We start from the raw sequence: 14,098 nt of genomic DNA on the forward strand, positions 1-14,098 counted from the left end.
TTCTGGAGCCAGATAGCTTGAATTCACATCTCAGCTCTATCACCTACCAGTTCAGTTTTACAAACCAGTTTCCCTCTCTGTAAAATGGAGATGATATTGCTAATATTTCCTATTTCAGGGGTTATTATATGTATTAAATAAGTTACTACATGTAAATTAATAACTTAGCTATTTACTATGAACCAGGTACTTTAAGTGCTTTACATGTTTTACCTCAAATAAGAATAATATAATATTCAAACTAATACTAGTTTTGTAACTTTAGGTTATCTATCAGCAGTGAGTCAGTTTCCTAGCCTGCAATATGGTGATCATCCCTCACACAACTGTGGAAGTGATTAAATGATATGGTATATAAAACATGTGGCTCAAGACCTGTACATTGAATTAGGAATGTCAACAGTAAAGTAAAATTTTGATTTCTGAGAATGCATAAGCTTTCTGTGGAATTCTATTTGGCACCCCATAAAAATTAAAAAAGGCCAGGTTTAGGCCCTGGCCAGGCAGCTCAGTTGGTTAGAGCATTGTCTCAATATGCCAAGGTTGTGGGTTTGACCTCTGGTCAGGGCACATATAAGAATCAACCAATGAATGCATAAATAAGTGGGGGGAAAAATATGTCTCTCCTTCTCTCTCTCTCTCTGTCTCAAATTAATAAAATATGGAAGTGGGGAGGGTTGGGTGGGTGGGCTGGATTGGGAGTAAAAGGGAGAAAACTATACTTGAACAATGATTAAAATTAAAAAAATTATAAATAAAAATAATTTTTTTTAATTAAAAGGCCATTTTTAAAAATGGGATTAATCATGCCAACTGGTAGTCTTTAGGGAAACTTCATTGGAGAGATCATCTGGTAGTTCCTCCTAGAAATGAAAGGAGCCCATCTAAGTGTAGCATAATTGCTCTAGAGAAGGGCCTAGTACAGTAACTCTAGCTACAAATCAGAATCTCTTGTGGAACTCTTTTAAAGCCACAGTTAGCCAGACCCCATTTGTAAATATTCTAACCCAAGAGTTCTAGAATGGGGCCAAAGGATCTGTCACTTTAAAACTACTCAGTTTTACACAACTAAGATTGAGAACCACTTCTCCAAGACTTAATTTCAAAAACTTGCAAACCTCTAAGAAACCATAGAACATACAGTGGGAGAATGGGAATTAAATAGACTGAACAGAAAGTTGACTCATATCACTTGATAGAAAGGTACTGTGCTTTCCCTCTCCTCAAACTTCGGCTGTTTGCCTTGTTTTGCCTTACAGACAATTGTTTTACTTTTCAAATGAAACTTCCCTTTGGACTCTGGAGAAAAAGGCTTCAAGAATAAGATAGGGCTGAAGATCCTTTAGTGTTAAGGTACATTAAGATCTTTCCAAGGCTACAAAGTATTAAACAAAATGCCCTCCATTATAATCTTGGTCTCCCTACTTCAATATTCAACTATTAATAATTAGATGAATGATTCAAAGTTGCCAAATCTTACTACCTATTCTGAAGCATTCTTTGTTTATTGAGACCAGCCTTAACAAATTTCTCACTTTTCTAGGCTGCTGACTAAAATAAAGTTTTGGGATTACCTGAAGACAACATTTAGGTATTGAAGGTCTTTTCCTATTACCTTTAAGAATCTAAGATAACTATATACAATACTGATACTGTACTTATACAGTATCTTACAATACTTATATACAATACTTATACTGTATCTTATTTTTTCTAATATTTTTTATTTTTTAATTATAGTTGGCATACAATATTATAGTAGTTTCAGGTATACAATCCAATGATTAAATATTATCTAACTTACTAAGTGATCATTCCAATAAATCTAGTACCCATATGACACCATACATAGTTATTGTAGTATTATTTATTGTATTCCCTATGCTGTACTTTACATCTCTGTGAATATTCTGTAACTACCAATTTGTACTTCTTATCCCCTTCACTTTTTCACCCATCTTCTAACTCCCCTTCCATCTGGCAACTGCCAAAATGTTCTCTGTATCTATGAGGCTGTTTCTGTTTTGCTTGTTCATTTATTTTGTTTTTTTAAATTCAATTGTTGATAGATATGTTATTGTCATTTTATTATTCATATTTTTAATTTTTTCCTTCTTTATAAAGAAGACCCTTATTTAACATTTTTTGTAATACTAGTTTGGTGATAATGAACTCTAGCTTTTTCTTGTCTGGGAAGCTCTTTATCTGTTCTCAATTTTAAATGATAGCTTTGCTGGGTAAAGTAATCTTGGTTGTTAGATCCTTGTTTTTCATCACTTTGAATATTTCTTGCCAATCCCTTCTGACCTGAAAAGTTTCTTTTGGGAAATCATCTGACAGTCTTATGGGAACCCCCTTGTAGGTAACTGTTTTCTCTTGCTGTTTTTAAGATTCTCTCTTTGTCTTTAACCTTTGGCTTTTTTTGGTGTGGGCCAGAGATTCTCTCTTTGTCTTTAACCACACCATTTATTGGTGTGGGCCTTTCTGGGTTCATCTTGTTTGTGATTCTCTGAACTTCCTGGACCTGTATGTCTATTTTCTTCACCAGGTTAGGGAAGTTTCTCATCATTATTTTTCAGATAGATTTTTCAATTTCTTGCTCTCTCTCTTTTCTTTCTGGCACCCCCATGATGTGAATGTTGGTACACTTAAAGTTGTCCCAGTGGTCCTTATACTAACCTCATTTTTAAAATACTTCATTCTTTTTTGCTATTCTGATTGGGTGTTTTCTGATTCCTTATCTTCCAAATCTCTGACTTGACCCTCTGCTTCACTTACTCCAACTGTTGATTCCCTGTAATCTTCATTTCAGTTAATGTATTTTTTCATTTTTGACTGGTTCTTTTTTATCTTCTCTAGTTCTGTGTTTATGTTTCCTATCTTTTTGTTGACAGTCTCATTAAGTTCATCTTCTTTTCCCCTAAGTTCATTGAGCATCCTTATAACCAGTGTTTGAACTCTGCATCTAGTAGATTGCTTGTCTCCATTTTGTTTAGCTCTTTTTCTGGAGTTTTGTTCTGTTATTTCATTTGGGACATGTTTCTTTGCTTCCTCATTTTGGCAGCCTCCCTGTGGTTGTTTCAATGTATTACACAGAGCTTCTACATCTCCCAGGCTTGGTAGAGTGGCCTTATGAAGTAGGTACTTCAGTAGCACAGTCTCTCCAATCACCCAGGCTGAGCACTCCAGGTGTGCCACCCACCTTGTGGGCTATGTACACCCTCCTATTTTAATTGAGCCCTGATTACTGTTGGTACATCAACAGGAGGGATTTACCCACAGGTTAAGTGGCTGCAAGGACCTGCAACCAATATGGAGGATCAGCTGTACAGGGACCCACCCACAAAGCAAGACTCACTTCAGTAGGGCTCTAGTACCCACTAAACCTGCCCACTGAGGGTGTCACTTGCAGAGGTGGTGCTTCAATGTGATCTGAATGTGAAGCTATCAACTGGGTGCACTGGATCTGGGGCCTCTGGGAGGTGTAGGCCAAGGTCAGCCACTACCTGTGTTCTTCCTGGGGCCACCCAGCATGAACCACAAAGAGATCTGCAAATGGCTTCCACTTGTGTTCAGCTTAGAGGTGCCCAAGCGACACCAAGCTGTGAACCAAGGCTGGCTGCTGCTAGTGCCAAGCCTGGGGTCACTTAGTACAAAGTACAGGTCATACCAAGGCCAGATGCTGCTTATTTGAGATTTTAGGAAAGTCTGAAGCATGAGCCAAGGCAGGAAAAGCCATTGGAAACAGCTTGCCCACAAGCTGGGAAGGCAAAAGGTCTCAGAGAATCACCAGCATGGGGCTAAGTGTTAGTTGGGTTGATGGAACCTCAGAAATGGTGCCCGCCTGCTGGCTCTGTGGGGGTGTGCTCAGAAAAGGAACAGCCTGGTTGGTGTGGTTCAGTGGGTTAGGCATCATCACACAAACTGAAAGTTTGCCAGTTCAATTTCCAGTTAAGGAACATGCCTGGGTTGTGGGCCAGGTCCCCAGCTGGGGGCATACAAGAGACAACCAATCAATGTTTCTTGCATTTTGATATTTCTCTCTGCCTTCTCCCTCCCTTCTCATCTCTATAAAAATAAATAAGTAAAATCATTTTTTCAGTCCTTTAATTACTGAAGGACTGAAGTTATTTTTATTACTGAAAATAATTTCCACTTCATTTTCTATTTAGCTTTCTGATTCTGTGCTTGTGCCTTCAATACTTTCACAAAGATTTTCTGCTCCTCACTAAGGAAAGCATGCTTGATTCTGTCACAGATACACGTAGCACACATGGATCCACTGTTGGCCCTGCCGATTTGGTTTTTTTTGTTTGTTTGTTTTAGACAACCTCATTAGAACTTTAGGTCTCATAGCAGGAACTCCACAAAGTCAGCTTGGGCACACGCCATATGCAGATTTTGATGCTTTCCCAAACTTCTTGGTATGAAGGTAAACAGTTCTATTAACAGGGATTCCAGACAGCCTAGTTTTATTAGAGGCTGTATTATAGGACAGTCTCTGACAGTATATCAAACACTGAAGCATTGTTAATGCCCAACGACACCATTCCCAAAAGAGCAAATAAATAAGATCTTTAACAAAAAAAAAAAAAAAAAGGAAAGGAAAAGAACAATGGCCCCTGCCAGCACTTCTGTCTGGAAGAAAGCTACCCCTCCAGCTCTCATCCTGATGCCAGACAATTCAGTAACTGCCTCTATGTCCCTGGTACCCTTCAAACTACCACCCCAGCACTGGAGCTCAGAGAGAGAAAGTCCAAATAAGTTCATGTGCGGTCCTGGGACTCCAGCTGCTATCCATCTCACTCAGCCACAATTCCCACTGGTTTTTACAGCCAGAATTTATAGGGACTTCTCTTCCTGGCACTGGAACCTTGAGGTGGGGCCGGTACCCCTCTCTCCTCAGAGGGGAATTCCACAACAGAGATATCCCTCCTGATTTTTATCCACCACACATGGGTGTGGGACCAGCCTATTCCACATCTCTGCCCCTCCTACTAGTCTTGATGTGGCTATTTCTTTGTCTCCTTAGATGTAGAAGTTCTCTTCATCTAGAATTCAGGCAATTCTGAATGACAGTCATTCTGTAGTTTAGTTGTAACTCTGATGTGGTTGTGGGAGGATTCACATACCACATTTACTTACTCCACCATCTTGACCAGAAACCTCACTGTAGCCTTTACTTTCCAGAGGTCCAGTTCACTTCATAATGTGTTTATGGCTCTAATACAATCATTAATATGCAATGGAAGCTTTAAAGAATCACACTGGCTTGTGTTCCTAAGAGTCTAAGTCCTTGGACTTAATCACCTAAATGCCCTCAGGAAAACTGACATTTAACAGTCTAGTTCTGTGCCCTTTCTCTATGACCTAGGCATGATGCAAAGCAGAATTGAAATGAGCTATTCTAATCACTTTTCGATCTCTGCTGCTTATGCCAGTCTGCCTTGATTTTTCCCCCCTTATCAGACTATGCTGTCCCTGCTTTGCAGAAATCTCAGCTGTAGCTGTTGCCTAGAAACTTGAAGGGCCTTGAAGTTAATGTTTGCTAGGATAGCTAAAGACAAGGGAAAGTAATCCTCCTACAGGCAGTAAAATGCAGCATATTTGAGATGGTGTGTTCTTAGTTCGCTTCTGGGAGTCTTCATATGTTAATGCCTACAACTTTAGAGGCTCAATACTGGCATTCTCAGATAATTATGAACTTGAACATGGTATACTGTTCATTCTTCCAATCCTCTCTCCCCAAAAGTAGCTATGCTGATCTGTCTGACAAGTAGCATTCTCATCCAGCAAAGGACTTAATTTAGATATGCTTGGAGAAGAGGTGGAAGAGGGAAATGCTGAACAGGTAAAGGAACCAGATGCCCAGCCTTGCTTTCTCCAGCACTCAAGCTTATGATGTTAAACTTCATCTTACCCCAATACTGCAAGTATTCCCAGGAATCCTCCTTGTTTAATACTCTATTTGGGGGAAGTACTCTACTTAAAACAACCTACAAGACTAAAAAATGGATCCCACACCTACTAAACCTGCCCTAAGCTTCTCTGCAATCCTGTCTCTCTTGATTGAACAGCCAAGGAACATCAAATTCAAAAAAAAAATCAAAGACAAAAAATATGTATAAATGTTCATTTTTTTTTGCTCTTCCAAGGCATATAAGTAGTGAGTTTCTCCTATTATCTAACTGGCTAGGCTATTTCTTTAGTTATCCAAGAGTTTCATAAGTAGGACTAGAGATACCATATCTTTTATATCACTCTTGAGAAGAAAAAATAGGCCTATGTCAAGACTACCTCATCTCAAATGTCAATATTTATTTTTGCAAACCCAAGGTTTCTGCTATTTAGGATTCATGGAACCAGAAGCCTTAGAAGTATGTCCTTATCTCCCAATCCACAGGACGCCACAGGTTACAATATCACCTGGCACTATGGAAGGGGGACTCAAATCTGTGTACTAGCTAGCCTTTTATGCAACAATATAAAAATGCTTAGTACATGTGTTACTTCTTCCTCTTTCCAGATAACACATATCATTCTCCTTCATGTGTTCTTTTTTTTTAAGATTTTATTATTTATTTTTAGAGAGAAGGGAAGGGAAAGAGAAAGAGTGGGAGAGAAATATCAATATGTGGTTGCTTCTCACACCTCCTGGGGACCTGGCCTGCAATCCAGGCATGTGCTCTGACTGGGAACTGAACCAGCAATCCTTTGGTTCACAGGCCAGCACTCAATCCACTGAGCCACACCAGCCAGGGCACCTTTATTTGTTCTTAAAACATTTGCTCCCAAAATGCTGGTTTGTGAAAGGTAAGATAAATCATCTTATAGAAGCTATTGGAATAGGAAACAGAATACCTTTAAGCTGGACACTCAAAGTGAGATGGCCACTAAGTTGAGTCATAGGCATGGCAGATGCCTAAGCTTCAATTACAAATTTTAAAAGAACTGTATTCATGGGCTCTGAGTACTTCCATTCCTTCTTCTAAGGCTCCACTTAGGACTTTATCAAAGACTTGATTACATAAGACCCTCAATTCTTATAAGATTCTCAAGGTATAAAAAAACAAATTCTTAAAATGATGAAGGAGAAAGAGTTAGTATACATTCACCATATGAGGCTCCCCAACCAAACAAGCTTGAAGGGCACAGCCAAGAGTTAGAGGTGCCATCAATGGAGTGACCCACCACATACACAGGGGAAAGGAAGGTGCAGAGTAACTATATAAAGCAGGAGCTAGCACAAAAATTAGTAAATCCTACTCTGGAATTTAGTAACTATTTTTGATACAGTAACTTTAATCTCTTAAAATTAGTTATAGACTAATTCTCTAGCTCTGGTTTCCAGCTAACTTTATTCTTTTGGTCATTTTCTACAGTGACTCAAGAGACATAAGAGATTATAGATGAAAAACATCCTAACAACTCTAAGTCCAATGGAAAAAGTGGAGTAACTTTTTAAATTAATATCATAGTTTTAACATACATTAACAATAGTATTTAACATATGAAAATCATTTTAACTATCACTAATGTCGTATCCTAAATCTTCAAAGTTTCTTACACAAGCTTTTCTTCTTTAAAAAATAAACTGTATTTTCTATTTTAAGTCTTCCTCCTCCCCAAAAGAATGTAGGAAAAATCCTGATAGCTTTAAATCAGACTTTGGAGAAAGAACTGCCTAAAACCCTATTTGAAATGCTACTAACACACATCAAGGTCAGGACTTCCATAAAAACACTCGCTACCAAAATGACACTACCTCAATGTACTCTTTCTACCCACAGGTCAGAACAACTGATGGAGAAGTGGATTCAAAAGACAACAGACAGAAGATTTATTAAATCTTTTTTAAAACTTTGGAGAAATCTTAATTGTCATGTTTTATGTAACAACTCTTAACACTGTTGCCATCTTAACATGTTTTTATTTATTTAAATAAAGAACATGTTTCCTATGACAAAGTTCATTTCGTTTTTTATTCTTCCTTCTTTTCCTGTCCTTATTTGTCAACCACAAGGGGTAGAAGGCTTATTTGCCTATTTCCCTTAGTAGGGGAAATACAGTCATCATGTGGGCTATAATGCTGTTCCTTAATTAGGTTCTTTATCCTCCAATTTTTTCTTCATACCTCAAAGTCATTTACTATATGACCATCAGATTGACTTTGTTCAATCAATTCTCTGTAAAAATCTTCCATGCTTAAAGGATATAATTTCTATGATAAGAGAGTTTGGAACATGGCTCCAAATCTACCTTCTGAACTCTGTAAAAATCAGCTTACTCCCATGCTAAATATGCCTTATTCTTTCTCACTCTGTTCATTATATAATGTCACCCCTTTGCCCTTCAACTATTCAAATACCTATTCTAGCTTTTCATTAAGTCCCATTCTTAATCCTCACCTCATTTAAACTTCCCTGAAGATTATATCACAGTGACTTCTCTCAGTTACATCACAAATCTTCCTGAGGGAAGCCATAACCACATGCTGCTTTGTATTTGCTACCCTACTAGCCTGGTCCTGTGCATCTAATAAATATTCACTTAGTGCTGAAACTGAACTAAGGTCCATTTTATAACAGGCCAAAAATTAGTTCCTCTTAAACTGTAATTTTTTGCTGCAGCTAGTTAATTTTAAAATAACTTGGATCCTGGCTGGTGTGGCTCAGCAGATTGAGCGCAGGCCTGGGAACCAAAGGTTTGCAGATTCTATTCTCAGTCAGGGCACATGTCTGGGTTGTGGACTGGGTCACCAGTTGGGTATGTGAGAGAGGCAACCCATCAATGTTTCTCTTCGCACATCAATGTCTCCCTCTCTCCCTCCCTCCCCTTCTCTCTGCAAATAAATTTTTTAAAATATACTTAAAAGTAAAATAGAATAATGACTTGGTTGTTGCAAGTTTACTGATTAGTTCAGGTATATTTAGACTTACAATTAAAAGTAGACATTGAGCCCTGGCTGGCGTAGCTCAGTGGATTGAGCGCGGGCTGGGAACCAAAGTGTCCCAGGTTCGATTCCCAGCCAGGGTACATGCCTGGGTTGCAGGCCATAACCCCCAGCAACCGCACATTGATGTTTCTCTCTCTCTCTCTATCTCCCTCCCTTCCCTCTCTAAAAAATAAATAAATAAAATATTAAAAAAAAAAAAAAAGTAGACATTGTAGCCCTGGCCCATGCAGCTCAGTTAGTTGGAGCATCATCCCATTGTGGGTTCAAACCTCAGTTGCCGGTTCTATCCCCTGTCCAGGAAGCCTATGAGAAGCAACCAGTCGATATTTCTCTCTCACATCAATGTTTCTCTCTCTCACCTCCTCCCCACCCCCACTTCCTCTCTCTCTAAAAGCAATGAAAAAAAAAGTCCTCAGGTGAGGATAAAAATAAATAAATAAATAAATAAGTAGAAGTTCTTATCAAGTGAGTATTTTCTGCCTTTAGCAGTCTTATCCCTACGAAGTATTTTCTAGATCCTCTTCAAAAAAACTTACTTCAATTAAAGCAGAGGACAGAAGGGAGAAAAACTAAATACTTTTAGTATCTAGCACATTTCTAGTATACTTTGTACAAAGGAGGGATAGTGACTTTCTCCCTTAAATTTACATAACATAAACAAGATTTACTTTTTTCTCTTGATTAAGGCCTTACACATATTTTGAGGGGGTTTTTAATTACACCTTGGTGTATTAACATCAGCTGTAAAAACAAAAGAATGTATAAACAAATAGCCCCAAAAGATGCAAGATGTCTTCCCTTATCCTATTTTAGGTACATGGAATCTACGCCTAGAAGGCCATGCTATCTCAGCAGGGAGACCACAACTCTTGAGCATGAGAGGGAGAATAATAATTATCCTGGGACAACCAAACAAATCAGGTCAGGGACCCCAGTCTTAAGGGATAAAACATCACTTATTAGGCAGGTGTGTCATTCAACCTACAGCTACCAGATCTACTCAAATCTCACTTTGAGAACTCTTGAGCCCTTAGGGGAAGACAAAATAGAAAATAAAACACCACATTTTTTTATTCCTAACATAACATTTGGTCAAAGCTTCAAGAAAGACCAAACAAATGTATAGAAAAATACTTACTTAAAAAAGCAAAGTTTAAAAATGTCTCAGCCTTCATAGATTTCACAAGTCCTAACTATTCCCCCATGCTCTCATAATAGGTGGCTTATGTCTCCATTTAACCTTCATTCACTCTGAGTTTTTATTACTAAACTATAAGATGCTTTAAAAGAGGCATGATCTTGATTACATAGTGGTCATGTGCCCACAAAATAATCAAAGTTGCTGAATGTAGAGAAACTATACTTTACAGACATGGTGGGGTAAAAAGAGATTTGGTGCTCTGGCTATTTACACTGAATAAATCAACCTTTCAAAATGCTTGGTAACCAGGTTTACTCATCTTCACAAAAAAAGTCCTATCAAAGCAATTTAAATTATATTTATATAATAGTAAAGACTTTCCAACTATAAAGTTTCTTCTCTAAAATCAGGTTTTAGAATTCTACCCTTACATTCACAGTATAAACTCAAGGGGGAAAACTGCTAAGGCTCATTACTCTTACCCTAGATGAGTACCAAAATATACCCCATCAGTTTCACATCTTTATCCTATTGTTGGTCCATGCTTTATAGCCCTTTTTGCATAGGCTTTCCAAACAGCTGCAGTATAAAAACAGGGAAAGAAAAAACTCAAATACTTTAATCTCTTCTTCCCACATATTCCCCTACAAGATAGATGATGTCTTACAGTTGCAGCTCCTGACAAAATATACTTGTGCTCTCAAGTCAAATAACCAACTATGTTTGCAGTACTATATTAAGAACTGTAGTGGCCATGGTCCATCATGAGGGAACAATGTTGACAACTATACTATAAGACAATGGTTCTCAAACTTTAGTGGATATCAAAATCACTTGGAGGGCTTGTTAAAACACAAACTGTAAGCATCTCACCCCTGAGTTTTGGATTTAGTAGGTCTGTAGTTAAGCCCAAGAATTTTCTTTTTCTCAAGTTCCCAAGTGATGTAGATACTGCTGGTCTGGGGACCATACTTTAAGAACCAGCCCTGGCTGGTGTACCTCAGTGGACTGAGTGCTGGCCTGTGAACCAAAGGGTTGCCAGTTCAATTCACAGTCAGGGCACAAGCCTGGGTTGTGGGTTAGGTCCCCAGTAGGGGGCACTTGAGAGGCAACCACATATTAATGTTTCTCTCCCTCTCTTTCTCCTTCCCTTCCCCTCTCTCTAAAAATAAGTAAATAAAATCTTTAAGAAAAAAAAAAAAGAGAACCACCAGTATGACACACAGTTTAAGTGCTGAGAGGGAAGGAAGACAGAAGGAGGTGACAAGAAAATGTAAAACTAGTCCTTTACACAATTTTTAGTAGGTAAGATTTCCTTAGCACAATTCTGCCAATCTACCACCTTTTCAACAACTTAAATTTTCAGAAGTTTCCATTTCCTTACCTTAAGGAAAGGTAAGGAAAGCATTAAGCATTGTTCATTAAGCAATGTTCATTAAGCATTGTCAAAATGATAATAACAATGGTTTACAAACTTTGACTTACAATTGATATATTAGATGCCAGCACCAGAAACCCTGTGAGGGGTTATTTGTTACTGAGCCCTGGGGAAAGGAACTGCCTAGAAGGCAAGGAAAAACATATAGAACTGATTTCTCAAATACCCTGGTAAGAATTACAAGCAATGTGGATTACACAAATATATAACATTTACATATTAGGACACAGAGTGAATTTAAACTACAGAAAAAACTACCAGTTTTTCCATTCATCTTGTATTTTCCTGTACTTCTAGAGGTGGATGTTGGCTATTCTTGACACACTCCTATTAAGAACTCTCTTATAAACATAAATTTATTTCCATTGGGAATATAATGGAAATATCATAGAGGGAGAACCTCTCCCTGCTACTTTGCCTAAAAAATTGTAACCAGCCCCAACTTTTCACCCTCCTCTAAAGCAATACTTCCCAATCTATTCTCATCAACAAAAGCATCTATTTTGTCCCCCTATAGATCTCATTTTGAAATAATTTGCAACTTCAGTTATTGAATAATTTTTCTATTTTTAATTATAGTCTTAACTACCAATCAGAAACCATAATTAGATGATAGAGCCAGGACTTGGCTGACAACATTCAAACCAGAAACAAATAAATTTAATATTTCACTCTTCTGATGGGTTAAAGTTCAAGTTTTAGTGAGCTTTCTAAAAGACTGAAAGTCTCTAAAGAATCTCAAGGACTACTGAAATTCTTTCAATTCTAAAAGCTGAGAAAACTGATTTGCTAACAACAATGTTTTTTCCAATCACTACAGTAGAGATCTGTCATTTTTCTCATTAGTCCAGAGTCTTTGTTTTTAACTAGTAATTATTAATTCTGAAATATAATGTTAGAATTATCACCAGACAGAACCACCATAGATGAGATTCAGTTTAGGGTATTAATCCCAGCTAGCTCCTAGAATGACCTTGTGTAAATGCCTTGTCTCTCATTGCTTTTTCCTTTTCAAATATAATAAAACTGGCCTTATAAAAAAAAAAGTCTGAAAGAAAGCTCAGCAAGGATCTCAGATAAAGCAGGAACTTCCTTTGTTGGAAGAAATAAAGCATTTTAGAATACAAAGAATAAACGTGGCGCATTTTTATTTTAAAATCTCCACTGAAACACAGTTTGAGTTTTTATTTTCATTTTTTGAAAGTTGGTGGGCTTGTTTACTGTTGCTATATAGAACGGCTTTATCAGTTGAGGATCCTCTCACTCTAACAAGGCATTACTGAATACAATGGAGTCTGACTTTAGATTCTGATTTGGTACCCACTCCCCAACCTCTCAAGCACTTAGCTCTTTCTTCCTCAGAAATTTCGATCTGCAGGTGTCTGAATGAAAAGTACTTATAGGTCACAGTAACAGTGTCAACATTTTCACCAGAGTACTGCGATTTAAAAGCCTAAAACAAAATCACATTTTGCTTCAAGTCACACTGGCCCCACCAATCTGCATGAATGATGTGCTAAATTCAGAGGTTTAGGATTCGTAAAGATTACTTTAGGATATTCCTAACACTCTAAAACTGATTTGCCAAAACAGCCGCTTTTTCTAAAATGCTTTGTGCTAAACCTGAATTGAAGCTTTTATTCTTAGCAATTATCTTTCAAGAACCACTTTAACAGCTTGCTGCTTCTTCACAGGAATCATCTTGGGCACCCAGGTGAAAGAACAGCTTTTGTAAATGCAAAGCAGTGCCTAGGTCAGTGGCCCTCAGCTCTTACTGCACATTAGAATCATCTGGGTAGCTTTTTAAAAATAGCTATGCTCAGCCCTTTCTGATTAATTGCTACGTGATGGGAAATTGGCATAGTATGTCTTTAAAGCACTCCAGTTGACTCTAATGCACAGGCAAGAACCATCAGTCTAACAAGAATGGTTTAAACCCAGCTTTCATTAACACATTTCTTTTTAAGATCTTAGTATGAATCAAAGGCTGTGGAGCACACTCTGTTCAGTCCAAGGACTGATTTAAAAATTGTTTACAAATTATTAATGTAAAAATTAAAAGTCTCCTATCCTCCCCCCATGATACTTTTCACTAAAGCTCCATTCAGTTCTTGCTTTCAGGATGGATTCTCCAAAGTCACATTTAGGTTCTATTAACCAAGGAAAAGCTCCAAATCCAGTATTTCAGCACCCAGACTGATCTCACATACTGATTGATCACCTATACCTCGGACAGTACAAAATTTTTTGTCATATTGCATTTCTACTTCTTAGCTTTGAAAAATAACATCACCAGATCTATCTGTAGTATCAACACCATCCTATTTTTTTCTTTCTGTCTAATCTTCAAAGGTCACAAGTCCCTTTTCTTCCCTAAAGCCTTCCCTGGTCACTTTGGGCCCCACTGATTTCTTTCTAACATGAGTTTATAGTCTGGACCACTTCTTTGGCATTTCTTCTATTTCCAATTAACCTTCCATCCACGTGGGGCCTGTTTGCCTAACCACTTTAGGGACAACAACTACTACTTACACTTTTTTTTTTTTTTTGGTATCTGTTCCCA

General features: G+C 37.8%; 1 pseudogene; it reads right to left on the minus strand.

Annotated features, from left to right (window-relative positions):
* Positions 1-4,163: 4,163 nt before the first annotated feature.
* LOC114513213 lies at positions 4,164-4,528 on the minus strand (annotated as a pseudogene).
* Positions 4,529-14,098: the final 9,570 nt, after the last annotated feature.

This window comes from Phyllostomus discolor, chromosome 2, assembly GCF_004126475.2.
Source record: "Phyllostomus discolor isolate MPI-MPIP mPhyDis1 chromosome 2, mPhyDis1.pri.v3, whole genome shotgun sequence".
In the NCBI taxonomy this organism is placed as follows: domain Eukaryota; kingdom Metazoa; phylum Chordata; class Mammalia; order Chiroptera; family Phyllostomidae; genus Phyllostomus; species Phyllostomus discolor.